Source organism: Pogonomyrmex barbatus, unplaced genomic scaffold (genome assembly GCF_055798465.1).
Source record: "Pogonomyrmex barbatus isolate J1 unplaced genomic scaffold, ASM5579846v1 scaffold5, whole genome shotgun sequence".
Lineage (NCBI taxonomy): Eukaryota > Metazoa > Arthropoda > Insecta > Hymenoptera > Formicidae > Pogonomyrmex > Pogonomyrmex barbatus.
The window spans coordinates 6,432,851-6,460,812 of NW_028297149.1; the positions used below are offsets into that span (position 1 = coordinate 6,432,851).

The window sequence follows — 27,962 nt, forward strand, 5'->3', positions numbered from 1 at the left end:
GTATTTCAAACAAAAAATCTAGGTTGGAAAATTGTGAAAAATATATTTCTTTCATTTTAACTGTTCCCTAAATAAATTGAAAGTTTTATTATTGAAGTAATCAAATACACGATTCAGAAACAATTTCATTATATATATCGAAGTTTATATAAATAACATATACATAAAAGATCATTCTATTATAATTTTACTGATTTTAATTCTGGCCACGCAAGAGTTTTTTTTGAGATTTATTTTTTTTTATAGTATTTTTTTCCTAAAATTTTTTAACAAATCATTTATGCTTTTAAATACTTTAAAAATAATTCTTGTAAAATAATTCTCTTAAATTTTTTTAAGAAAAATTTTAAAAGCTTTTATATACAATAATACTCAATTGAAGATATCGAAAATATTTTTTCTGCTATCTTCTGCTAAGTTTTTGTAACGTTTATTAGAAAGTTATAACTAAAGAAGATTAAGATATCGCTCGTATGCTGCCCTCGTAATAACTGAAATGTACTATTCGGATGATTTTCTTTAGAATTCTTATAGCACTGCTCTCGCATTATCGATCTCGGATCCGAAGTAGCCGACGGGGAAGTTACGCGTCGCAGAAGCAGTCTCTGGAAAGTCTTTTCTCAACTGCAACCGTACTCTCGGAACGACTGGCCCTCTTAAAGAATCACCCCCAGAGATTGGCTCTAAAATTTCCGGTGGTCATCCACAAAGGCGTGATTTTCGAACATATGTCTCCCGCGGGGTATGTCCTTATCGCTGTGACTGTTTCCGCGAAATTCACGGGGGTGCACTTGCATATACGCGACCCGGTCTCTCTGGTTAAGGAGAAACTACACAATTCGCATTTAATACCTTTACACGGTTTCTCTCTAGGAGCAAAGGTTCTCCGTCTGCGTTAACGCTAATTTAAAGTTCTTCCGAATGACACCGCTGACACCGAAATTACTTTTGCTCGGGATCTATCGTGTAGAGATCATCATCGAGAGTGAACTATGTAAATTTCATTTCAGGAAGCTTCTCTCTTGCCTTCCTCCATTGTTTGTCTCGTATTCTCTCTCTCTCTCTCTCTCTCTCTCTCTCTCTCTCTCTCTCTCTCTCTCTCTCTCTCTCCCCCCCTCCCCCCTCCTTCTTTCAACAACCGTCCACTCGACGACTTCGTCGCTCCGCAAATTGCCAACATTGTGCGAACTTCCGCTAATCCTAATCAACGTCGTCGTCGGAGTCGACGTTGTAGCGTCGACGTGGTCTCTCGAGTTTCTCCGAGTTTATCGATGCGCCCGAGAGAGGGTAAGACTATGGCTTGTCCACTATGGCTACTCTCGCCTCAAGAGAGCTCTCCTTTCGTACAGTTCATTTCGTTTCACTAGAAATCACTAAATTTCGCCTGTGGCGACCATGATGCGGATTATAAACGGTACATAATGCGAACAAGCTCGAGGCGGTAATTACAATATATTGCACTGTAATAAACGCGAAATTACGTGAGCCGTGTTAATTTAAAACGTTTGAGAACGGAACATCGTCAAAATTTGCGACAAGGAGAAAGTACCTATTTTTGAGAGCGCGCGTTATTGCGAGACGGCAAATATAAATATTAGAAAATGCCTAGTTTCTTTCAACTACAAGTTCCGCTTTTCCGCGCGTTTCAAAGTGAATATGTATGTATACGAGAAAAGATTTTAAATTCTATGATAAAAATATAGTTTTATCGGAATAGAGCAGAAGTCATGTTGATTTCCGTTGATTTTAGAAAACGACATATATGGTGCAAATATTCGCAAACTAAAAACGGATTGAGAGTCCGGTGTCTCTCGCCCGTGACAAAGTCGACCAAAGTGCATCAGCGCATCTACACGCGACGTGACAGAGAGAGAGGCGAAAAGGCGTGGGAGCGAAAGAGAGCGGAGATGGCAAAGCGAAATACGGCGCATACGGTGGTTCGAGAGAGAAAGAGAGAGAGAGATGCGGGCGAGAGAACGATGCGGTGATTTGTGTATCCGCGTTAGGCGTGAGGTCGATGCGGCTATAATAATTTATCGTTGTAAAATATTGTCTCACCAACGACGCCAATGACGCGGAAAGCCCGCGGTAAATCGGACGAGATCACGCGAGCGGGCGCGATCAGGTATCGCGACCAGTCGATCGCGTTCAATTCGATTTGAATCTATTTGCCGCCGATTCGTCCGGCGCGTGACTTCGAGTATGTGCGCTGTGCGACATGGAAACTTATTGAAACACGTTCGACGTGTCCGAGTAAAATACCGCTTATCGTACGCGAGCCTCCCGCCCCGGTAGTAGTCCGCCGATTGAAATTACGGGGCGATCGCGACCGCGACCGTTATGTATCTTAGTCCACAATAATTCAAGGTAACTTATCGGTTTTAATTCAGACTTTACTCAAAATATATGTCGTAAACCGGAAGATTTATTGAAATTGTCGTTGAGAGAGATTGGCCGTAAACTCGTCGGGATTCTACGCGCGGAGAGGTCCGCAGTCAAGAAAAGATACGTAGCACCTAGAGTCCCTTATGTATCTACATTTATATTTGCACATTTATATGCGGTATTACATATTCATTATTTTAATTTAAAGCAATATTCGTTCGTTAAAGCTTCTTTCCGCGCAACGAAAATGTAGGGAAACATTATTAAATGTCCTTCTTGCTCGGAGCAATTCAAAGTCAATGAAAACGGTAGTAACGCCAGTGACTTTTGTAACTCCTTCATTGTCACGAGAGTTACGACAAACCATACTGACGGCGAGAACAATCGGGGGAATTACCGTTGTCGCCCCGTCTTGCGTCGACCGCCTCTCGCTGTCCCTCATTCTCTCCTCCATTCTCGTTCCTCTCTCTCCGTCTAATAATCTTTCTATCGACACGGCACGAGAAGAACAAATCACACGAAACATCCCGAGAGATTTTATTTTTCACCTAAGGACTAGTCTATTCGTCGAGCACAAATAAATATTTTTTCCTTTAATCCAAACTTTTTGAAGATTAATTTCGACGTTATTTACCAAAAAATTTCGAAAACCGAATTAACCGATTAAACTCTTCTTTTCCGGTGAATGCGAGGAGAGGCAACAATGCACTCAATGTTCTCACTTGCTCCGCGAGCCTCACGTTCGACAATTGGCGCGATAAGAACGGCGCGAGTAGAATTGAGCCGCGCGTGGCGATAGACGAAAAGCGCGCCGGTGCTCATTCTCATTTTCGCCTACTTACGATAAGACCGGCGCTTCCGATAACGGCAGAAAAAAGATTTCGCCGTTAGTACGCGCCGACTTTTCCCGTGGTGGGAAAGGAGAAAAAAGAAAAAGAAAGAAGGGAAAAGGAAGGAACAACGTTCGGCGCGGACGTGCACTTAGCGATGCGCCAAGCGTGTCGTAAAGCGATCGCCATAATGTCGTCTGAAATAGAGTTACGGACATTTACGCGCTTCCGCGCGCACGTTTCACCGATATGGAAATGACTTGCCAAGGAGTTACAACGACCTAGGCAGACACACTAATGGCGACGCAGGACAGTCCGAATAATGGATTTCTCTTAGGGGGTCGCATACCGATCCTAGCGCAACGTATTCCCAGTATCCGTGAATAAATCGATATCGACCAGCGCCGATTGGCGCTATCGTTAACGTTAGCGTGTGCCCTCGATCCGTTCCTCCATCTCGTCCTGACACCGCATCGGTAATCCCGCTCAGCTGAATATTCCCGTCTCCCCAGACTGTCGAATTTGCTCTGCATCAGAGTGATCAGCCAGCTTATAGATCTGCGCGATCGCGTAACCGTGTATCGTCGGATCTAAAGCGATACATCCCTATCGAGTAGATCAAACCACGCCACGCAGTGTTATCGGATTGGGTTATTTTTCCCCGAAAAATACCGTACCTTCGATACAATAGAAAAGATAGAAGAAAAAAAAAAATACATCTGTACAACATAAAAATATACCGCGGTATTTTTTTTTCCAACAACAATTTTATCATTCGCAAAATAATTTCAAATAATAATGATACATTTTTTATAAATAAAAAATTCAAAAAGTTTTTTTTATAAATTATACTCGGGAACGAATTGTCGCGGAATATCTAAAGAACGGCGCAACGAGACTTTTCTTCTTAATTGAATAATTTTTCAATTCCATCTTTTAATACTTTTCGAACTTGACCGGTTTTCTTTTTTTTATTCAGACAATCGGGATCGACCCGATTAATTCTTCTCTCGGCGCACTCTTGTTCCATAACCGTTACAATTACGCTCGCGATTGGCTCGGATCTGGCAAGAAATAAATAAAAGTAAATGAAAACGTGCGGCAATAACGCGGCACGCGAATGTATCTCGAGGTTAAAGTCCGATGACAGGAGCCCCGAGGGAATTTCGATGGAGGCGGTCCGCGTCGCGACAAGGACCGTACCGATAAATTGAATTTCTTCGTGCTCGTGATTGCCATCGGCGAATCGACTGGCCTCAGATCGAACGAAAACCCGCTACATCCCGCACCTACTTTGCGCCGCAGTACGACGCGTTCGTTGACGGGCGACGTATTTGCACGCTCGGATATTCGGCTAGCGCCCGAATCGGCTTGGAACATCAGGATTGCAATGTTAATCAGAATCTCGGTCACTATCACGAGAGAGAGAGAAAGAGAGAGAGAGAGAGAGAGAGAGAGAGAGGAGAGAGAGAGAGAGAGAGAGAGAGGAGAGAGAGAGAGAGAGAGAGAGAGAGAGAGAGAGAGAGAGAGAGAGAGAGAGGAGAGAGGGGAAGAGAGAGAGAAACCAAATTCGGAATTCGCTAAAACATCGGATAGTCATTAAAAATTTGTCGATGTGATATGTGTGTGTGTGTGTGTGTATATATATATATATATATATATATATATATATATATATGCATATATTCGACGGCGTATCCCGAAGTAGAATTTTCGGGGGCGAGTTTTCTGGGTCACATCCGTTCCATTATCATTACCGACAACCTATTCTATCCTCATTATCCGAAATATACGAGCACAATTATATTTATTACATTTTCTGCATTAAAACGACAGAAATTTTAATTTAAAAAGTCATATTTGAAGAAAATCTATTAACATCTCCTTTTTTAATATTTAACAAATTTTATAGTACTATTGACAACGGTAATTATTGTTAGAGAAAATCAATAAATATTAAATTTCTTAAATATTATTAAATATTTAAATATTTTGTATTAAAATCTCTTAAACCCTCATATATCCATAATCATTAGATCGATGTCGATCAATCACTGCCAATTTGGACCGATAACACGTCTGCCGTCATCGTAACAAAAAAAAAAAAGACAATGAATAATTAAGCCGCCCTCCGAAAGATCCCTCAAATGCTCAAAGAGCAAGGCTCAAAAAAAGCTCACTGCCTGGAAGAATACTGACGAAGGTTAACGAGTGACCGTCGAAGAAAGCAAAAATGAAGATCTGATAACGGCTGGCGAGACCAGGCGACAAGGACGGTAATTTAATCGAGCATTCTACGCTGGACACGAACACGGTGTTATTGTTATACTGCAAGTAGATGGAACATGAGCAGCAAGCATGAAATTCAGACCGGATCTTAGAGAAAAGTGTAACAGGACAGAATATGGTGGTCCAGTAATAAAGCCTCAAGATAAACATTTAGAGGATTGCAAATGCAACATTGTAGGGAGTAGTACTGCGTTAATACGCGTATGACTTAACTTAATTAACTTTTAGAAGAAAAGCCGTTGAAAAATTTCACGTGATATGAGCAATTTATTATTACACGCTCCTCACGTGTGAAAACGGAGTGTACTGAAATATTATAATTCGTATCTTTTACTTAAGAGAGAATTAAATTAAAACCTTGCGCTCCGTCCTGATATCTATTTCTTTTAAGAAACTTGATCGATATTATCACGACATACTTAATTCGCCGAACGAAGACAAATAAATGGGATATAAATTATGCACAACACGTTCTCGTCGGGCTAAATGCGCAATCTCCGATACTTCACGTGAGTTGGAAGCACTCGATAGATTTTACTCCCGAAACGTCAGAGCTAACTCAACCGGAATGCTGAAACTGCAAATCTGAAATTATGGCCGATCGTATTGGTAAAAGCGTCGCAATTGACATCTGCGCGTGTCGATAAGTAAACAACCCACAACCACAATCGCTTTCCGAAATTACTTCCGCGCGCGGCACTCGCAAAAGATCTACGTTACGCATAAACTCAATCACATTATCACAAACATATTCTCACGATAAACTCACGATACTCTAAAGAAGTTAAAGCCACCGCTCGGAGAAAGCTCAAAGCGAGAATATATCTGCTGATGACGACGCGGATTATATACGGAACCCGCAAAATGCAACTTTGAAAACCGCATGCTCGCTGTACGTATGGAATGTACGGATTTAGAGCTCTTTCTCTCTGGCCCTGTTCGCGAACCTTATTTGCCCGTTTCCATTATCTTTTCCTTTTTACTGCGAAGTACCATAACTTGCCGGGTATGTCACGCCGCCGTACCGAAACGGCCACGATCCGCGAAACGAGATTTCGCCAGACGACCGTCGTGGAACGACGTGGTCATACGTATCGGTCCTGTCTCCGCAAGCTTTTCCGCTCTCTCTCGTTACTCTCGTTATTTCGCGCAGACGTAACATGTTCGTTACTCGTTTCGCGACAAATCAGAAAGCGCGCGATCCTAAGTCTCGACCTATACTTTGTAAAAATTACGCGACTCGCCTCGCGGCGACGGGAGATGATAAAAATGAATATGAATCTTAATTTTAATTTCTGTTTTTATTTTATTAAAGCAAAAAATGCCGTTTCAAAAATGCATTCTTACATTTAGAATAAACGCGCGCGCGCGCGCGCGCGCGAGCGACGCATAAAATAACGGGGAAAAAAGAAAATATGCAGTAATGTAAAAAGGGGAAGCACGAGAGAATGAGTGCGTTTTTCACTCACAATCAGACAAAATTACGCGCTTTCGCGTAACTTTCACATTCAGGTATGCAACGGCACACTCGTCGCTTTACTCCTATCTGAAAAATAGAGTACGTCGGTATTTTGCGTCACGTAATAATCTACATTAGAATCTACATTAGAATTCTTTAGCTTTTATCTACGTTCTGAAGCAGCGGCGTCACGCGAGAGGTTAAAAACCACAGGCTTTCGCGATTTGTTATTTTATATAAAGAGTTTCCATATGAAGCACGTTACTACGTGGGCGGTGTGTAAAATAGATATAAATTTAAGGCCAGTCACATGATGAAATGTTTACAAACACATTCACCGGACAGTCCAATAAAATATTCAAACGAACATCAACGCGTAAAATATTAACGTGTTCTCTCTCCGAGTTCTCCCTTCCGGTTTTGGTTTCAAAAACGTTTTAAGAGACGACTATTTTGGCGCACCAAAACATTTCACGCTCAACCCGTAGAAATGCAGTTGACGGATTAATTAGAAAATGTTTCAGCATACTCATAGCGCTGCTACATATTTCGGCGTTAATGAAGTTCACCCCTAACAAAGTTTCTAACGAGATAGAGAAATCGTTCTACCGTTTTGAATGGCCCGTATTGTATATTTCGCATAAATCTTCGCTCGAAATAGTTTAGATTTGAGTTCACTTTGATCCAATGTAATACGTGGCTGGTGGATCGCGATCCAAACGTAAAATTTCAGAATTTGTGAAACGTAAAATTTCAATTTAATAATAGCAGTATCAATCAAAAAGATAGCTCCGCGTTTGAAATAATAATTTTCTTCGTGCGGCGTGACATTTGTGCATAATAACGCAAATACAATCATTCATTCATGTGATAAGAATAACTAGAACAATTTAGATTATCTCTTATGATTTATCATTTCTTCTGTCATTTTTATCTCCAATCTTTATATAATATTTGCACGTTAAAAGATATACATTTCAATATTTTAAAAAATAAAAGAGGATTTTTGTTGCCTAGAGATATTTATGAATAAACAATTGTATGCTCTAAATAGTAAAAATTTCTTTATAAAAACTAAGAGATTAAAAGAGAGAAAACTAAAAATGTTTTTAATTCTAGAATATATTAATATCTAATATATTAATTCTAGAATAAAATGCGTTAAATATTAAACAATATATAAGTATAAAAATAATTATTACTTTATTCGCAGTGAAAATAAATTAGATCCACTCTTAAATCAATTTATACCACAAATATATATTTTTGTAGAGGCAAAATCGAAATTTATATTTTATAACGCGAGCTCAAAATATCATTGCAGAGATATGCATTCAAAGTAGAACACACATGAAATTTTTCTTTTTTTTTTTTTTTTTTCACGAAGATGCACAGAAAGGCTATTTCGTTTTATGTTGTTACAAAGGGCAATTGAGTCGCCGACGTATCAACGAGGAAACTGTTTACCGTCGTCGAAAACTTTGAATTGCATTTGTGCTACGATCTCGCTTCTGCAGACTCCGGGAGAGGCTATCAAACGGCAATGTCGCCGAATGAACGAAAAGTACCACAAAGGGGATGAACGGACGAAGCTCATCGATCAAGGGGGATCAAGAGGCCAACGACGACACACCTTTGGTGCAAAGAGGAGGTGCACACGTGCATCGTGCAGCACGTCCACGTATCTCGACGCCTCTCAGGAGAGAGATAAAGCGCGCGCGAAAAGCCGAGTATGGCACACTCACTTAATTGCATACGCTACGCACACGTATACGCTAACGCATTATGCTAATCACTCGAAATTTATCGCGGAGACGTTTAAGAGTTAAGAGATTAAGTATGAAATACTGCTGCCGCCATCGTCTCTGCTATCTTCCAGAATACCGTATGCGCGACGAAAAGCACGAAAGAGTCTCATTGGACGGGACTTAAACACGACGCGAGGTTAAAGGAGCTCGTTGCAATCTTACCTCGCGATCCCTTTATTTTTCCCGGATTTGTCAACGTAGAGAGAAATAAAACATGATTTGTCAATTTCATAAAAAGCGTCGTTCAGCATTATGTAAGACGCATTTACATTTATAAGTATTACTTTTTCGTCATTAATATTGGCTAATATTCAGAACAAGATATCGATATCGATAAAGTGTCAACAGCCAGACATTTTCGATTATTGAAAAGTTGCAAGTCCAGCGTGAAAACGCGAAGAGTTCTTAGTCAAGCAACGCGCGTCGATAGTAATCAGCAAGCAAAGAAGAGGCGAAATAACGGGGTGACACGCGAGGAAAAGGGATGGGAGGGGGGGGTGAAAGGGAATAGTAAAAAAGCGAGAGAGGGAGAGAAAAACGCAGGCTACCCGCACGAGGGTTGTTATCGATATTAAACGAACCGCGTGTCGCGCTGTGCGACTCCGCTGTGGGTTCGTGTCGGCCTGCTATCGTAATAACACGCTGCCATGAGCATACGCGATGGGGGTGGACGATGGCGTCGAGCCATGAAGAGAGCCATGAAGAGAGGGACCACCCGGCGGCGAGTAAGTGAAGAAGCAAGACGGCGCGAGTGCGAGGCACGCGTTCCGTTTTACGCACCGTAATTGACGCTGATTAACGCCCGTCGCGGTCAAGCTTTGATTTAATTCAATTTCGCCGAAGCTTATCTCGCCGTGTCGCGAGTAACTGTTCTGTCAATAACGAGAGAGAGAACGAAGAGGCATCCGCGGCACGGGAGGAAGAAAGATACATTCCCGAAAGCATTTCGAAGCTCTGACACATCTTTTTGCTAATAAAAAAAAAAAAAAAAAAAAAAGTAGTGAGAGAAACTCGAGAGAAAGCTCCAGAGAAACATAGAGACATTTCGCTGAAAGTTTTGATTAAAACTTTTGATTAAAGTAATTCAAAGGCAATTTTTAACGCGACTCTATTGAGGATCGGATTAATATAATATAATATGACAGAACGAGATGAATGAGATCGATATTTAAGAAAATGTTCTTATTTTACAAGAAATTGTATAAAGATTATTTCGAAAGATTTATTTCGAGGGGAATATTTAAGTTAATGTCTTTTTATAAATAAATGCTTTTATGCTTTTCACAATAATGTGCAACAGACATTAAACAAGATTCGTGTAATGTTATAAATAAATTGCGCTGCAATTGGTCTTTGATGTAATTTAATTTTGATCGAAACTTGGCGAAAAGCAGCGACAGAGAGAAGCGGAGTGCGGATAGGGAGTCAAGAGGTGGAAGAACGTACCGTAAGAGTTTGGGGACAGCGAGTATATGCATTAGCCATTTACTGCTGATTAAATTTCCGGTTGGTGCGCGCACGATAAACAGTACGAGCGACGCGGAACGTTCAACGTTTGACGACGTTGTATAACGACAACGTTCGTCACTTAAAATCAATCACAGTCTAGCGTTTCGCGCTGGTGTCCAGTTTTAGCGGGCCCCAAGCAATTGTAATATAACGGATAACGTGGCTAACGATGTCGCCGATAACCGCAAACCTTTGAGCCGGCTGTGACTACGCCATTCCGATTTCGCGTACAATCCGTAATCGTTGGTTTGAAGTATCGCCAGTTCCGCGATTATAAACTTCCTTTATTGGAAAATTGGTAATTATCGAAATTTGTTGGAGGCTGTTAAAACGTTAATGCCGCATGCATATACATTTATAAATCGTTATAGCTTCGCGTTATTAATTTCGAGAAGAACTCAAAAGGGAAGAAGGTTAAAAAAAAAAAGAAATGCAAAAAGAAATGGAATATTGAACTTTATGGAAATAACGGCGTAACACTAATGCATCGTACGTATGATAAGTACTGTGTACATCGCTGTCTGGCCAATGCTCCGTTAAAACCGTAGTTCGCGATGACATCGATTCCCCGTCTTTTATTTTTCATGACGAATGATAACATAAATGTTAACGCAAGGGGTAACGAACTCAAATACATCGGTCTAAGCGTAAGCGATCGCGCGTTTGCGAGTCGGCAAATCGACGGTCTGCATACACGAGTAAAATGCCCGACTCTACCTGAAAGATGCACCCGAAGGGAGAAAAGTTCGTAGGCAAATGGGAAGGGATAGATACCGTAATAGCCGGAATGCTTCTAGCAAACTGGCTCGCGAATTCGAATCTATTTGTAACGAAGAAAGAAAGAGAAACGAGAACGGGGAGATAAAAAAGGGGGCATTTATTATCGTCCCGGGGTAAACTTTTATAGAACTCGAGAAAATACCATGACAAGACATTTTACAGTCGCGATTTAAACTTACTTTAGAAAAATATATAAAATGTGATTCGCGAGAGAGAGAGATATATATATAAGGCAAAAAGAGCGGGACGGAATCGAGTAGAGGGATCAAATGTAAAATATATCGCCTTAATAAATAGTAATATAGTACTTTAATATAGTACTTTAGCATTTTATACAGAATATTAAATTAATATGTGATCTACCGGCGTCGCTCCATTATTATCGAGGGAATTTATCATTCTAATCGAGAGATACTATAATATCTGACTGCACTAGACTGCAAGAACCTCGCTACATTTGTCAGTGAATATCGCGACTGTCACGACAGTGTCCTGACGACACGTCAAATTATGCGAGTGTCGCAACGTTCCACGATCTCGCTAAGCGCTCGAGCACGCGTTCGCGATTCTCGAAAGAAAAATCCGCGTTGTAAGATATGTGCATGTAACCGAGGGATATAAATATTTAGATTCGCCCGCGTATTTCCATAGACGCGGCGACCACGCCGGCGATATATATTCAACTTCGCTTGAGCAGCGGTAACAGCGGCGGCGTAATTTTTCTTCCTTCGTGAAAACGAAACGATCGTTGTTGCGCGACGAGGGGGGGCGGGGAGGAGGAGGAGGAGGAGGGCACAAGTAAGACGGAGGAGAATCCGATGAAAACACCACTCTGAGATAACGTTCTTTACGGCGCAATCTCGAGGGAAAGAGGGAGCATCTTGGTCATTACGGTGGAACAAAGGACCGAAGAAAACTATCGTGAACGTTAACCGACGGAAACATCGTTGTCGTCGTTCCGTGATTCGCGGAGTACACAGCGAGGTACAAGCGAAAGCCAGCTGGTAGACATGCTCGTCGACAGACAAACGCCGTAACGTCTTTCTTGATAATTGACCTGTTATATGTTGCAACGGCCTTATACCCTCCCTCTCTCCTCCCTCTCCCCTCCCCCCCTCCCCCCGCCAAGCCCCTCCCGTATCATTTGTTAGTAAGATAGATCCTTTGTACAACTTTTGAAATGGCAATTTGTTTCAATTTGTCGCGACGTCCTGAATTCTTGTTTCTTACATAAATTGGAAGATAAATTATAGACGAACTGCTTTTCTACACGTTTCGCAAAATGTTCGCTTAAACTGCATTTCCGATATATACATCGCTCGGCGTTGTTCAAAACCTAATTTTTTTTAATTGGTAACGCAAATGCGAAGGTTGCACTTCGAAATTACAGACGTCAATTAATAAAAATTGTAACCTTTGTACCTCGCATATGTATAATCTCCGACGTTAATATTTCCATTGAAACAATTATACGGTCACGTCGGTGAAAATTACGCGTGATACTACAGCGCAAAGAAAATCGCGCTCGATTAAAAGCGATTTCAATAAATCAACGGTCATGATAGCTGATAATTCGCGGCGCTGTGAACTTTTGTTTTTCCCGAGACCGACAATCGAGACCCGCACAATCGAGTTTCATTTTTATGGATTGTCGGGCAGTAACGCGCGATGACGAGACTTCGACAGGATATTATGTGCCGGGAGAAAGAATCGCTTGATAAAACACAGCTTCCCTGCCAGTTTCTCTCCCAAATCGGCGTTCACCGACTAGGAAAGGACCGACTCGGCCAAACTTTCGTGGCACCGCGATAATGACTGTAATATTTCTCCATCTGGAGGAAAGGGCGCACTTCCTGCCCGCACGCCCTTCCTCACCCCCGCCTTCCTCACCATTCTCGCTTCGACGTCGTCGGGAATGCCCGGCGCCAGCGATTCTTCTTAAACCGACCGCGACGATTGCGCCTCACCCTTTTTTCTCATTTTTTTTTTTTTTTTTTACCCTTCCGCACCTCGTTCGCTCGCTCCTATATAGCGACACCGCGAAGTTGGGGCAAAACTATTCAACGAGCACTAACAATGAAATGGGATTAGCCTCACGTTACATGGATACACTTACGTCACGCTAAAGTGAAACTCAATTAAAGAACTTAACCCTCTTACTGTTCACGCGAGATATACGAGATGTAGTTAAATGAAAGGGCAGCTTGAGGCCAAATTTGTTAAGATTAAAGAAAACACGGGGGTTTCGTTATCGCGAAAAATCTGGAGCAGGTTTTAATTAAGGTCGTTTAAAACTAGAAGTAAATGAATATAGGAATCGTCTCGAGCAAGTATGTCAGTGTTGTGTTCCGAGCGAGGTTATTAAGCGGCAATTTTTCATGTCGCATGAATAAGAAATTTATTCAATGCGTGCATTTCAAAGGGGCGATAAATAACACAGGAACAGTATCCGCGATATTCGATGATTAATTGCATCTAGGGACCGGTGAGAACAGCGCACCACGTTCAATTACTTTTTTGCGCTGCATTTAGCTTCTATCCGTATCTATGCAAGCTCAACATTTTAAACAAAGGCTGATAAGCACAAATCGATATGTCAAACACATTACCGGTATGCATAGTATGTATTAGGTATCCATGTTTCTAAAATAAAGTATAAAAACAGGTCGAGTTTTAATTAATAGAAAATTCGCGTGTTTCAAATATCGAATCTTTTATAACAATCTTTTATAACAAATATAGAATAAATCATGTACATATCTTTTTTCAAATATCATTTAATTATAAATACATTAGAAAAATTTCCTCTCTACTCTTTCCATATGTTATTATAAATTTTGTAACACATATATGTTATATAATTATATTCCTGTTTTTTTTTTTTTTTTTACGTATTGATGAATAAAAAGCAAAGATTAATTTTTAAATACATTTTCATGCTTCATTTATAATTCCAGATATATAATTATTTATAATTAATTCCTACTCATATAAAATATATATAAAATGTGTATTTATAATATTTTTAATCATCAGGGCATAATATTGTATATTTTTATATATTGTATATATTTATATTGTATATATTCATATTGAATATTTTGATATCGCTTTATTTATCATACAAAACATTGATATTTTCATGTTTCATTGTATCTTTTTTCACGCCAATATTATATCAGTACTAAATTATCTTCAAATATTAAAAATTAATTAACAAACTTATATTTAAAAATAGGTCTTAAATTTAGTATGCATATAACTTGTTATAAATTTATTAAAGATAAATAAGTATGATTTATTTTATATCACATGTAATCAAAAAGTAATAAAATGTCGAATATATAATTTGTTAATTATTGCTTAATAGCAAAATCAATTAAATGTACTTTTCAGCTAAGATAAAGTTTGAAATTCTTGATTCAAAATGAAATTAACATTAAGCAAATATATTATTAATAAATCATATCACTTTGTAACAAATTGACGGGATCGTTTGTCGTAATAAATATTTACGATGTAATAAAAATGTCGAATTATAAATTAACATTATAAGAAAAAATATAGTCAATTATTTACCACTTAAGTTTAACATATTACATTTAATGACGTTTGACGAAAAATAATGTAAAATCAAAAACGAATGACAAACTTTTCGCACAATAAATACATGAATATGACACAGATGATACATAATATATAAATTTTTTATATTCTGGATATTATAAATTTTCATATCACTATGAATATTTTGTTGTTATATTCGCAATATACAATTATAATTAATATGTGTTAGGAAAATATATATTAAATAGGTTTTAATACATATAGTTCTATGTGATTAACTCTGAAACAAACTATATAAAAGATATTTCTGTTCGAGGAAAAAAAAATTTATCTCATGTGATTTTATTATGTGTCAAACAAAGTAATATAAAATATAAAGAAATCATAAAATGGATAAAATGAGTAAGCCAGAAAGAAGTAGCATAATTATAAAAATAGCAATTAATAATCATTATTATATATTTTATGAAAAAAAATTAAATAAAATATATTATATCTATAAAAAATATTTTTTATTGTCCTCCTATTTTTGATTGTATATTAAGGTATATGTATATTAACAAATATTTTTCACAGTATATACATATTACTCTCTTATATTAATTTATGTAATATTTAATTTTCAAAAAATATTAATGAAATTTTAATAAAAAAAAGAAGAAAGAGAAAAATAAAATAATATATTTTAATATTTTACAATATTTCCTATAAGCACTGTTAGATAATAATTTATCTTTTGTTAAATGTATTTATCTTTTGTTAAATACATATAATAAATATTTTGTTCCAATTTCCATTATATATGAAAAATTACATTTCACGCTTTTCTCTTTTCCATTTTTTTAATTATTCATTTAAGCAATAAACTCAAAAATTTAATTAGTTAAATGCATACAATGTAATATTATTATTAATATTATTATTTAATATTCTGTTATAATATTTTCTCTCATTTGCATTTTCTGAGAATATTTATTATGTGTTACCAAAAACAATTTGGTAAAGATAAAAATGATGATTTTACTTGCAAAAATAGCTTTTAAAAACTATTGATATAAACTATTGTACGATTAAACAATAACATATATCAGTGAATAAACTAATAAGTAATGCGATAATAATCAATTTTATTTTACTCTTTCTCCATCCATCTGCACAATAAATATTGCAAAATTAGATATTTTTTTACAGATAAACTAGCCTGTTCTAGCTCTATTCATTTCATGTGATTTCATATTTTTATCCTCTTAACTTGAATCTTTAATATTTTCAATGCAACACCGACAGGCATAAATTATTCTTGTGGTTCTTGCATTGAAAAATATTAAACATTCATTAAACATTACAAAAATAATTTTTATAAAGTATCATGTAAATCACAGTAATAATTCAGAATAATTTATTGTTTATTTGATGTTTTATTATATTACAACTTTCAATATTATAATTTTTTTAATATTCAATTCTTTTTTGACATTTCTTATCTTGCATGTATACTATGTTTATCGACATTTTATTTTCATAAATCAATTACGTCAGGATTAAAATGAAAAATAATTTATTACTCACCGATACAACACGCAGCAGTTATAATATATATTAATTTGAAAAACATAAATATATTCACATTAAAATAATGCTCAAAGTAATAAATATTCTAAAAAATATTTATTGCGCATCGGATGTTTCATTTGCATCTCTTAAAAAAACAATGTTTGAAAAATCTTAATAAGAATAAATAAAGAAACAATTTGTTTAATAAACAAAACACTATTTTAACAAAATAATTAAAAATTTCATTTTATAAAAAATACTTTCTAATATAAATTTTTATAAAACTTTAAAAAAATAATATATATATATATATATATAATTCAATTAATCATAGGTCCTAACATGTTTGAATATTTTTCAATTTATCTCCTATTTATCTCCAAATATTATACATGTATATATACATATATACTTATTAAATATTTTAAACATCTCAAAATATTCCATATCTGCACGTCTTACGCAAAATTTCTCATTATTGCGAATACAACATAGGCAATTAATTTCACGGGAATGTGTTGAATAATAAATCAAACAAGTTACAGGTTACTCACCCACGGTTGTTTCGCTGTTGTCCGATGCTTCCTAGATCTCCTCCTTCTCCCTCGTGTCGCTTGGTTGTTGACCTTCCATATAGCACTTGCACAACACACTCACAAACTGCGATTGCGATTAATTACAATAGGCATGTATACTATATCATCATACAACGATCGCGCGACACTCCACGCGCAGCATTCGCCGAGAAACGGGCGACGCGTTTTTTATTACACGGCGGCGAAGGAATAACGCGAAAATCAAAAGCCGCGACTCGCGGCCGAGACACAGAGACGAGAAGCGATGCGGACGAAATTCCGAAGAGTTCGAAAACGCACGGCTAACTTCACGCCGCGGTCGGTCCGCCGCGAGAACGTTACACCTGTTGCACCACTTGCACCTTCGTGCACTTTTCGCGGCTTAGACGATAAACGATATGAATTCGCATTTCCGGACCGATCGGCACGTATGATAATCGCGATAATCGCGCGGTATAACGCGAGCGGATGAGCACGCGTGACGAGACCGACGACGAATATCTGCGGAATGCGATATTTCGAGTGAACGCGATCGTGCATGGCGGCCTCCCTTGCGCGGCGCGAATGTCAATCCTCGTAATAGAGTATACGTGTCTCCGCGGAGCACCGTTGCGCGAAGCGCCATATTTGCGGCGCGTGATTGACAAATATTGGGACAAAGGGAGTATTCATTTGCGATCGTGCTTACTGGCTGAAACGCTTCTCCAGAAGCTGTCCAGAGTCGAGATTCCCCGCGCCGATGCGTTCCGCTAATGACCGACGAATTCGAAATCGACGGCAACTTCAGCCGATACAACGGTGGTCAAATCAACGATTGTTACAATTTCCTACTCAACAATGTTATATAACGCATGTGTTAATTAAATTTTGAAAATAAAAATTCAGAATTAAGATCAAACGTGCAATGCAACAATGGACATAAGTGAGAATAAAATATGACTATATCTATTTTCCATACAGGAATATTAATTCTCGTTCCTAATATATATTTTTTCCTAATATTTTTGTGTTTAACCTCGCAAGATAATCACGCAGGACGATGTTTTTCGTAGCGATCGCTCAAGAGGTGTTGCCCGGACGAAGGTTCGTAGAATAATGACGCACCGAGCGGGCACGCTCGAGCCGCGTATCAACAGACCCAGCGCGCCGTAAACAAACGCGCGCGAAAAAACAAACGGCGTCGCCGGCGTATCAATCGGTCGTGTCGTTCCCGAAATATTCGGCGCACGTTACAAAATATGCGCGAAATATTTAACGCGCGCGCTGTGCGAAATTTATGCCGTGCGTGAAATATGTACCTTGTCCTTTCTCTCTCTCTCTCTCTCTCTCTCTCTCTCTCTCTCTCTCTCTCTCTCTCTCTCTCTCTCTCTCTCTCTCTTTGGTGTCTCGATATAATCATTAACTTTGAATGCAGCGGGACTCTTTCCATCACTCGTTTTCTCGACGATCGACGATTCGCTGTATTACTCCGCGCTTCCAATCCGACGACGGCGAACGAATTATATTCGAATCGATGAAAAATTCAAAGCGCGACGCACAAATCCGTGCGTCATCAAAGAGATTTTCGTCCATGGATATCGCGCTGGAAGCAATGTACTGTAATTCCTGTCTCTCCGAGCAGCGTTTCATAGATCCTATTGCAACTATGTAAGTAAATCGCGTGAAAGAGCGGTGTCGATGTTCAGTAAACACCAACTAACTGTAACATAACATTGGCGTTATGTTGCTGTTAATTGGTGTTCATCGGATATGTAATCGGTATCTCGTTAGTCGTTAAATTCGGAAAATAAACTGCGCGAGTTAATAAAATCCGAGACAACGCAAACGGCAGTCCGCGACATCGAAGCTTAAAAAAAATGAAAAGTGAATTATTAGAAACAAATATTCCATATTACTCTCTTTAAAAAAAAAAGATTGTAGACAAAAAATATACTACTGCAACTGGTGATGTGACTTAAAATCTTACATTTGACATTAGAAAATCTAATAAGGTATTCTTGGTCTTATCTTATCGTAGAAACCGATCACGTCTCGTACGTGTGTGCCAGTGAAAGTTCGAACATGATGTGACGACACATGGAACGACACACACCTTTACCCATTCGCCCGATCCCGCCCGATCTCACCCGATACACAAACGATAGCGAGGTCGCCTTGATAAATAAACAGCTTTACGTCACTAAAATAAACTCCGAGCGCCGAGCATCAGTTCGTCGCCAGGTATCATCCAATTCACGCGAATTATTTAATGGACGCCACGTCGAGAGTGGTATCCCATTGCGTCGTGTTCGTCAGATTAATCGTTAATAGACGACGACGGTTGCTGCGCAGCCATTACTTGCATCGCTCGATTTGTCGATTCGCGAATCCGATTCTCTTATTCCGATTCTCTCAATCCGATGACGAGTTGCATCTGAATGAATGAAAAATTGAAAGCGCGATGCGCGATGCGCATGAATCCCCTGAAAGAGATTCTTGCACGTGATAAAGCTATTTTATTAATTCCAATTCCCAATCACTTCGACTTTCCGTTTCAAGTGAGCAAATACTGCGAAATACTTGCTTCGATAAGTAGATGTGTCACCTTGATTATTAATAAAATAATCGCATTTGCGATTCTAATTAATTTCTAAAATGTTCTACATCGCTAAAGTGTAGCATGGTAGTCGTGGAAAATTATTTTTTTCGGGTTTATTTTGCAAATTGCTTGCCGATTGTAACAACACAAAATCCAAAGTAAATCTTGCCACTAGAGCTACGGCCGCAGTTAGTTAATGAAAAGTTAAATACAATTAGATAATTAAAAACTGTACACTCATAAAGAAATTAATCAAATAATGTAACGATTAACTTATATAAGATAAACAAGCAAGAAACGTGTTAAAAGTAAATATTTTCACGAGTTTGAAATCGATTTTTTATTCGTGAGAATTTAATTAATTTTGCAGATTCAATTTTCGAAATGAGTATAAACGTGAAAAAATAAAATACATAAAGTGCTTATTTTTTTATCTTTTGCTCTTTATTTGTTAAATAGCGTTTAAAAGTTATTTAAGATATTGGAATAAATAAAAATATAGATCCTATTAAATTAAAATGTTTCTGTGTATACCGTCAGATGATTCGGGAAAATAAATCTTTGAGTAAAAAGTCAAATTTTTCTCCGGACGGAAAACAAGTTGAAAACAAGTTCGTTGAAAGTAAAAGAGAAAAGGTTTGCTGTCCAGTCGTGATGTTATATTTCTCTATCGCCGAAACGAGTAATTTCGCATCGTAAAATACCGGGACCGCCCCCCGACGACCACACGCGGCTCTCCTTTCAACCCTTAGACGCGCTTTGTTGCCTTCGTCTCTAAAGAACCGTTCGTCCGCATAGCTCGAGAACGCGTCGTCTTAGACCGCGTTTCACGGGCGGAGAGAGACCCGACGTTGTGCCCGCCTAATTCGAAACTACATATTTAATCCTGGGCAAACTCTTCGAGGGTTGCCCGGGCAACCGGCAAACACAAAGAACCCACCACTAGCCGCGGGAGACTTGAGAACTCGCGGTGGCGGCGGAGGTGGCTATTGCAACCCCGAGGAATCGCGTGGAGTGGAGTACGAAAGAGGCCCTCCGGATGTGAATGACTGGTAGCGGTGGAAAGAAGACCGGCGGTAAGACTAAGATGGAAACTTAGAGCTTAGACTCTAGGATGCCTCTAGGAAGAATTTTAACGTACGAGGAATTTCAATTTCAATAATTATAAATATATGTTGCGTGTGGTATTTTTATTTTTGATATTATTATTTGTATCTTTAATGAAGTTTGCAAACATCAAAGATCCGCGTCTTGGGATTCCGCGAATTCCTTGAAGTACGAAGATGTGGTGCGGTAATGCATTACTGGTGAACACGGGGCGTGAAATTCGCGAGATTACGTCTCGAAAGTGCGAGAGAGGTAACATTGATGGTGCGTGGCGTTGCGAAGGGTAAGGAGCTAAAAGGGTTGCAAGCTATACTCCAGCACAACCCTTTTCCCATATTACCCTTCTACATTCTTAGACGAGATGCGCGAACCAGATGTCTGCTTGCTCCTCGTATGTGAGTATGATATGGCCATCCACTCTCTCTCTCTCTCTCTCTCTCTCGCACAAACACACATACACACACATACAACGATAAGAAGATCCTCGGTACATGCGTTCACACTGGCGGAGACTACGAGGTTTAATCTCAACCCGATGAGAACTGCAATTTTGCGGAGATGACCGACGTTGGTGCAACCCCCTCGAATTACACCGAGACGGACACCAGAAGACGCTTCTGCCTGAAGAAAATGATGTGTCTATATTGCCACACATACAACCTGCCTCTTTATCGTAAAGCACCGATTAATGCGGACGAATAACGTAAATTGCAGAAAAGTGAAGTGGCGCTCTCGAATATTTCGTTAAAGATTGTCTTCTATAATTATTCGATATTACTCCAGAGTTATATTCTTAATCGACAAAATAGTTACAAAATTCTTATGCTGCGGTAACGCATTATAAGATTGTAAAAAATGTTTTGATCCTTAACTTCAGGGTACTAATGTATACTCATTAATGTAATACTCAGTTAATGCTCAGTTTTTAAAATTTTCTTCAATACATCTTTTTATTTCCTCAGATTTTTAATGGCTTAGACATTAAATGGAAAAGTTTTACAATTTTTTTCCGTTAATTAATATTAATATATTTAGTTTGAACTTGATGTTTTTTTCTCTAAAATATATTAATCTAAAAATATTCTATACTTTTATTTCAAGATACATGAGAAATAATAGAGCTTAGATAGATTATAGATACATATATTAAAAAATTCTCATGTTTATCGTGATTTAACTATTTATCTCTAATTGCCATTTCAAATACAATAGGGGATTTGTTCAGGTGAAGCGAAATATGAAGTGAGTATACGAAACTTACATCAGCAAATAGAACATTCTGTAGAATTGTCGATTCTAGTTCTCTAGAAACCATTAGAGAGCAAAGTCTTATTCTTCATTCTGTAATCTTAAATAAATTATACTTCAACGGAATTTTAATTTAACAAGGTTTTTTTTTTAAGATTTTTTTAAAGATTTTTTAAGATTTTCTACTCTACGCTTGCCACACCCGCATTACGCGAGTAATGTAAATATTTTGTTATCATCATAAATTGTATTATGTATAACTTTTAAGTAGATGGAAAATTGAAATGTGCATCGGAGGGTTAAGGGCCGAAGCAAGCACGGTTCGCAAAAGACGTCCGCGCGCAACGGTAATTCCTTCTCAACGGAAATTCGTTGTCGCGATGCAAACAGCAGTTTGCCTCCGCCGCCGCCACGAAGTCCGATAATTGTTTCCACGGTATGGTATTGTCCCGAGTCCACCATATTTTCATAAAACCACCGCGCCCTGCCGTGAACTGCCATATATTTATTACTATTATTAGAGTACCTTACAATTAGCGGAGATGGCGGCAACTTTCCTGAGCCCGGCACGGAATACTCCCGGTGCAACGGTCATAGATATAACGCCGTAATATAATGTAACAAAGATCGGATTTTCAGTGGCGGAAGCGATACTGAATATTCTCTTTTACCTCCCTTTCAATAACTTTAATATATGGACTGTTACTTGGCGCATTACAATTTAATTGTGTAATTCCCAAATTTACACACCATTTGAAATTCAGAGTTGATTTTCAACAAAACTGTGAATAAATATCATTTCGTAACTTCTTAATTTCTTTAACGTTAATTAAAACAAATCTAATTTTTAATATATTTAGATAAATTTTATTAATTTAATATTAAAATGCGCGCACGTATGAATAGTGTATTATATATTTTATTACTGGCTCTCTCTCTCTCTCTCTCTCTTTCTCTCTCTCTCTGAAGAGAGTTTTAAATTTAATATTTTAATCAATGATAATATACACGCGCGTCCACAAAGGCTGTTTATACGGTTTTTATATAGAAATACATAGCTTTCTGACTAGTTCGATTTCTAGAATCTATGACAGAGAGACAGAGAGAGAGAGAGAGAGAGAGAGAGAGAGAGAGAGAGAGGGGAAATATCGCGCGCGCGATATATACATATATATATATATGTATGTATGTATGTACATATATCTACATATATATATATATATATATATATACACACACACACACACACATATATATATAACGCCTGGACACGGCTGCATGATTTTCACGCAATGGCTCCCCGTGAGTAGAGGAATATTCTCATCCATCAGGGTGGGATACTACGTGCGCGACATTAGCAGCACTTAACGTACACGGAGCGCTGATTCAGATGACGGAACAGCCCAATAACGAAATCTTCCATCACAGACGACACTAATGCGGTGGGAAGTAATTGGCTTCTATGTAAGTCTGTCGCAGAAAGATGTGCCCTAAACGATGTGCCGCGGGAACGATCGTTCCATTTCCTGATTGGGGGGGCGATCGGTGACTTCTGGATTTCCAGGATCAGTACAACGAAGGAACATGCCAATGATGATAGCGCGGACCATCGGAAAAGATTCACTCGTATCAGCCTCGGCAGCCTTGTGAAATCTTCTAAGAGGCCTCATTGGTGAGTAAATACGATCATTAGACGCGGATAGGCTACACCGTTCGCGGGACCTGGGGGATTACTGGAGACATTAGGAATAGATTGCCGATTTGCACGATCCCCACAGTTCTCCCTCAGGATTAGAAAGGATTACGCGTGGGTTAGGCCTACGATCCGATCGAGATTCCGGTGTTCGTGGGGAGATTGGGAGCGTATCGGGATAATGACCTCAACGTAGAACATTTCGAAACGGCGTCCCTTTCCTCTTCCTCCTTCTCTTCCTACTTCCTTTCGTTCCTCGTTTCTTTTTCTCAGCGTTCGTTCGTGCGGATAAAGAAATTATGGGATTGTCCGATTTCTTCTATGCTGTTTGTTTAATCGCTCGATTTCCCGAATGCCATGCATGCGCGCATTCTCTCGTCGAGGAGATTTGTTCATCGTGTTCATTCTTTTACATTTACCTCCAAGCAAATCGTTCGAAATCTAAATAAACAAATTGACGCAACAAATATTAATTAGAAATATAGAAATGAAATAAGACATATCATTTCGCCGTTTTAATTGAGACAGGAGATATTTCCCAGAGTTTCTCTTGCGGTTAAACTTTACGTAAATTGCCATTTACGTAACTCAGTTTAATCATCACAATGGACGGACGAGGATCGAGGAAACAGGTCGCATTTATTTCAACCACCGCCTGTTCGTGAATAACGGTAATCATCAGCGGAATCTGCAGGGGGATAACCACCGCCCTACAGTTTCGTGTATCGCTAATCCGAAACGCATACAGACGAACGCGGATAAAATGTAAGAAGGGCCGAGGGTGATGAACTTAGTACGGGGTCGGATGAGCCCTTCTCATGATACCGACGATCTTCATTCGCATCTCTGTTATAATGCAAAGAGCCTTTAGGCGACACGAATCGATTAAAGTGTCGTGAAAGTATCTGTCGTTATTAATTAACCGCGATAAGATTTTAATTCTAGAAGACGTCTCGTTGCATATAATAAATTATTTTAAAAATAGAATCCTCGCTTAGGATTTAAGTTTCGAAAATTTTATCTTACTTGGCATAGATTTATTCTCGCATTGTTCTCAAATAGTACCCTAATTTGTGACTATATTTAATGATATTACATCTAAAATTTTACGACTTTGAAAGTGAATTACATGATTTTAAAATAAGAGGGTTCGAATTTACGTAACTCCGAAGCAATTGTTAAAAGTTATCCTTTTACCTCGGATGCGCACGCGAATAAAATGTAGAAACGTTTTCCTATCCGTTCCAGCACATATATCGAGATTTCGGTCGATTCAACTTCTTTCTTTTAATATCCACGCCATATTTTAGTTCGCAAACGGTTGCGTTTTTCGTTACCCCTTTCTCACCTATTACGGTTAGTAACCCGACTATGTATAACGCTGTGCATTACGGTTAACACCGGTCCGTGCGGCACTTTACGAACAAATTACGACCACCCGGTAGTTTCTACTTTGCTCTAATCCTCTCCAACTTCCAATGCAGATTTTCCAGCGATGTCTCTCAGAAGGCAGAAAGATTCTCTTAATCCTTGCTAACGGAAAATCCGCGGCTCCGTTCCCGTTACCCAGAATAAAAATAACCACGTGTTTCAAATGTAATAATTATTTTATGCTAAGTAGCGGAAAGGAGAGTCGGATGATGGTCTTAAGATTCATCGATTTTTTTCTGATTTTCATAGTGATATTAAAATAATGAATAATTTTTTTATTAGTTAATCACTTTATATGTAGCCTCACTTTATATGTAGCCTCACTTTATATGTAGAAACTGAAAAGTTTATAAATAAATTACAATTTTGTATAATTGTTTATAATTTGTTTAAATTTTTTGAGAATGTGTCAATTTCCTTATCTTGGCTCCATATGTGTGTGATAAGAGGATTAGTAGTGAGTAAAATAATGAAGATTAAAACTAATTTTGTTACAAACTTTTTATATTATTCTCTTATTACATATCACAATAAATATAAATATCACAATTAAATACAAATAAATAGTATATTAAATATCACAAATAAATATTAAAATACAAATAAACATTATTTATGAACAAAAGATATTATGTATAATATAACTTTAAAAAAAATAAAATAATAATTATTTATAATTACATAGCTTAAAATAAAATAAAATTAGGAGCAGAATAAAAAAATGATTAATATTAATTAAGCCTGGATATGTAAACATACAGATTACATACAAGTTACATACTCAAAATATATTTTTTATTATATTATCTATTGTCGTTGGCATATTAAAATACAATACAGTATCTATCATCATTCAAAATTTCTAAGTTTGACATTTTATCTGTTATTAGCTTAGAAAAATTAACAAATCATAATCTACTTTCCCTTAATTTGATAAAAAAAGAAAATATGTTTATTTAAATACAGGTAGATAATTTTAATGGTTTCTTGAATGATGCCATAATCTCGTTATTATTTTGAGAGTACTTTAGGTCATAAGTCGAGTTTCTCCCTCCAAGTGCGATCTACTTTAGTATTATGCAATTGTATAACGCGCACGTCATATAATAAATGTGTTATGGACGCTACTTCGTTACTGCGAGAGAATATAGCTCGACGCAATCGCAATGGGGTGCAATACGGCATCTCGCGACGCGGTAAGTGCGCAAACTCGAGGGTTGCGATCCCAGCATGATGCTCGATGATAGATAGAAGACCCTGAGGCAACGGCACCCTAATACAATGGCAGCCCGGTATAAACGTTTTCTCGGTACCCTATGGGAATAGTAAATGGAGCGCCGTAGGCAACGAAACGGCCCCGGCCATCCCGCGTTCGATCTTTGCGCGTTGGGCAACGTTTTTTTATTCTCGGCCAACAAGATCAACGTAATATTAAACTCTATGCCATCCTTGCGCGTTCCATTCCCACACCTCCTATATACAAATGTCCGGTACTTTATCAGCATCTTCCGTATAGTTCGCCGGTTCGAGGTTCGAGGTCCGAATGATCGTTCATCCATATAATCACGATCCATTTTGCATATCGACAGTCTCCATCGACAGTCTAAATTCGATGCGCTTGCTTTCGGAACATCAGTAAATTTACTCAATTCTAACTTGTTCTGAAATTAAATTTGATAGGAGTACGTTAAGTTTGGCTTATGCAAGCACGTAGCAGACATGTCGAACTATGATAAATAAGTAGCGTTATAATTTGCGTTTAACGCACATTATATTTCTGTAAAATATTTGAAAAGCTATCTCTTTATATCATTTAATATTGATCGAAAATATTTTTATTCCTCCAAGATTGGAGGAAATGTGTAGAACAACTGTTGGCGCGTCAAAGAAGTTTCATATATGATAATTTGACAGTTCATTAGAACGGAGTAATTTCTAACTTCTGACAACAATATCCTATAGTATTTTCATGTAAATAATATCGTCTACACGCGCGATATATATATTAATTATTTCCCTCTCGGACAACTTCTAACATCGTATCGCATTTTGGAAATTTATGTACAACGCAACGCGCACCCCCGATTAGAACGGAAAGTTTATTTTTCCGCAAAAACCGAGAAGTGCACTGGGAAAGAATATCCATTTCGCAATCTCGACTAATTTCTCAACAAAAAGCTAAATCCCATCTCGGTTAAAGCGGTACGGTTTCCGCGGTTCTCTCTCACGTATGATATGTCCCTGGGTCTTCCTGAGTGTCAAGCTGCGCCCGCAGCCGCGGCCGCGCGGTTATGTCGAGCGCGTTAAAATGTAACGGAGAATAGTATCAAACGTTAAAATGTCTCGGACAGGCGGTAATAACGTGCGCCTCGACGCCGCCGCGGACACGCGGCCGCGCAACGTAAACGAACGGAGGGACACGGAGGGACAAAGAGGGGGGGAGGGGGAAGGGGATGGCAGCGTGCGCTTAATGAAAGCCTGCCGTTATAGCCAGAAACTATACGCGGGATTACCGCGAGCCACGTATCTGCACGGAAAACAGAGACTTGCGAGATTATCGGACGTATTAATATTGTGGAAGCAATTTCTACGTCGCTGCGCCTCGGACAAAGACGCCGCCGTTAGCGGTGTTGTCGTTTGCACAGAGGGTAAGGGGATCAACCGACACGACCGGAAGACGGGGGATACTGTCGCCGCGTTGATGGATAAATGGACGTAATGTGGCGCGTAACGCCCGCTTCGCGCTTCGCGATGCATCATTGTCTTTGGAAAAGAGTACTATTAGAGATCATCGCTGATTTCTCTGTGTTTTTTTTTCTTTCTTTTCTTTTTTTTTCTTTTTTCTTTTTTATTTTACGCTAGATCATCTCGCACGCTCACCTTAATTTGAATGGTTTTCGATGTTGCTCGTATTTTTATAATCTCCTTTATTTGTAATAGTAAACTTGATGAAACGCTTCTACCAAAGACTGGATACTGACTCACGCTTGACTGATAATTATGAAAGCGCGGAGATTGGCGAGGCTTCGCCGCGAGCCTTTCTCTACTCAGTTAGCTCGAAACACATTTAGCCAGGTCACCTCTCTTGACAACGGGAATCGCAAGACGGGCGAGAAACTTGGTTTAAATTAAAACCTACGATGTAATTG

General features: G+C 38.4%; 1 protein-coding gene and 1 long non-coding RNA gene across 7 annotated transcripts in view; one reads left to right on the top strand and one right to left on the bottom strand.

Moving 5' to 3' along the window:
• The window catches only part of ed (hemicentin protein echinoid), a 176,553-nt gene extending 159,018 nt beyond the window's left edge, over nucleotides 1-17,535 (bottom strand). Inside the window, exon 1 of the mRNA XM_089082164.1 lies at nucleotides 16,736-17,535. The gene's annotated coding sequence lies outside the window, so the exon portion shown is untranslated. The remainder of the gene's footprint in view (nucleotides 1-16,735) is intronic.
• Nucleotides 17,536-18,425: 890 nt separating this feature from the next.
• Nucleotides 18,426-27,962, top strand: part of LOC148935412 (uncharacterized) — a 54,821-nt gene continuing 45,284 nt past the window's right edge. For 2 of the 6 annotated variants that reach the window (XR_016140514.1, XR_016140515.1), the window contains exon 1: nucleotides 18,426-23,361. This is a non-coding gene — a long non-coding RNA (uncharacterized LOC148935412). The remainder of the gene's footprint in view (nucleotides 23,362-27,962) is intronic. The other 4 variants (XR_016140516.1, XR_016140517.1, XR_016140518.1 and 1 more) reach the window with 4 other exon arrangements.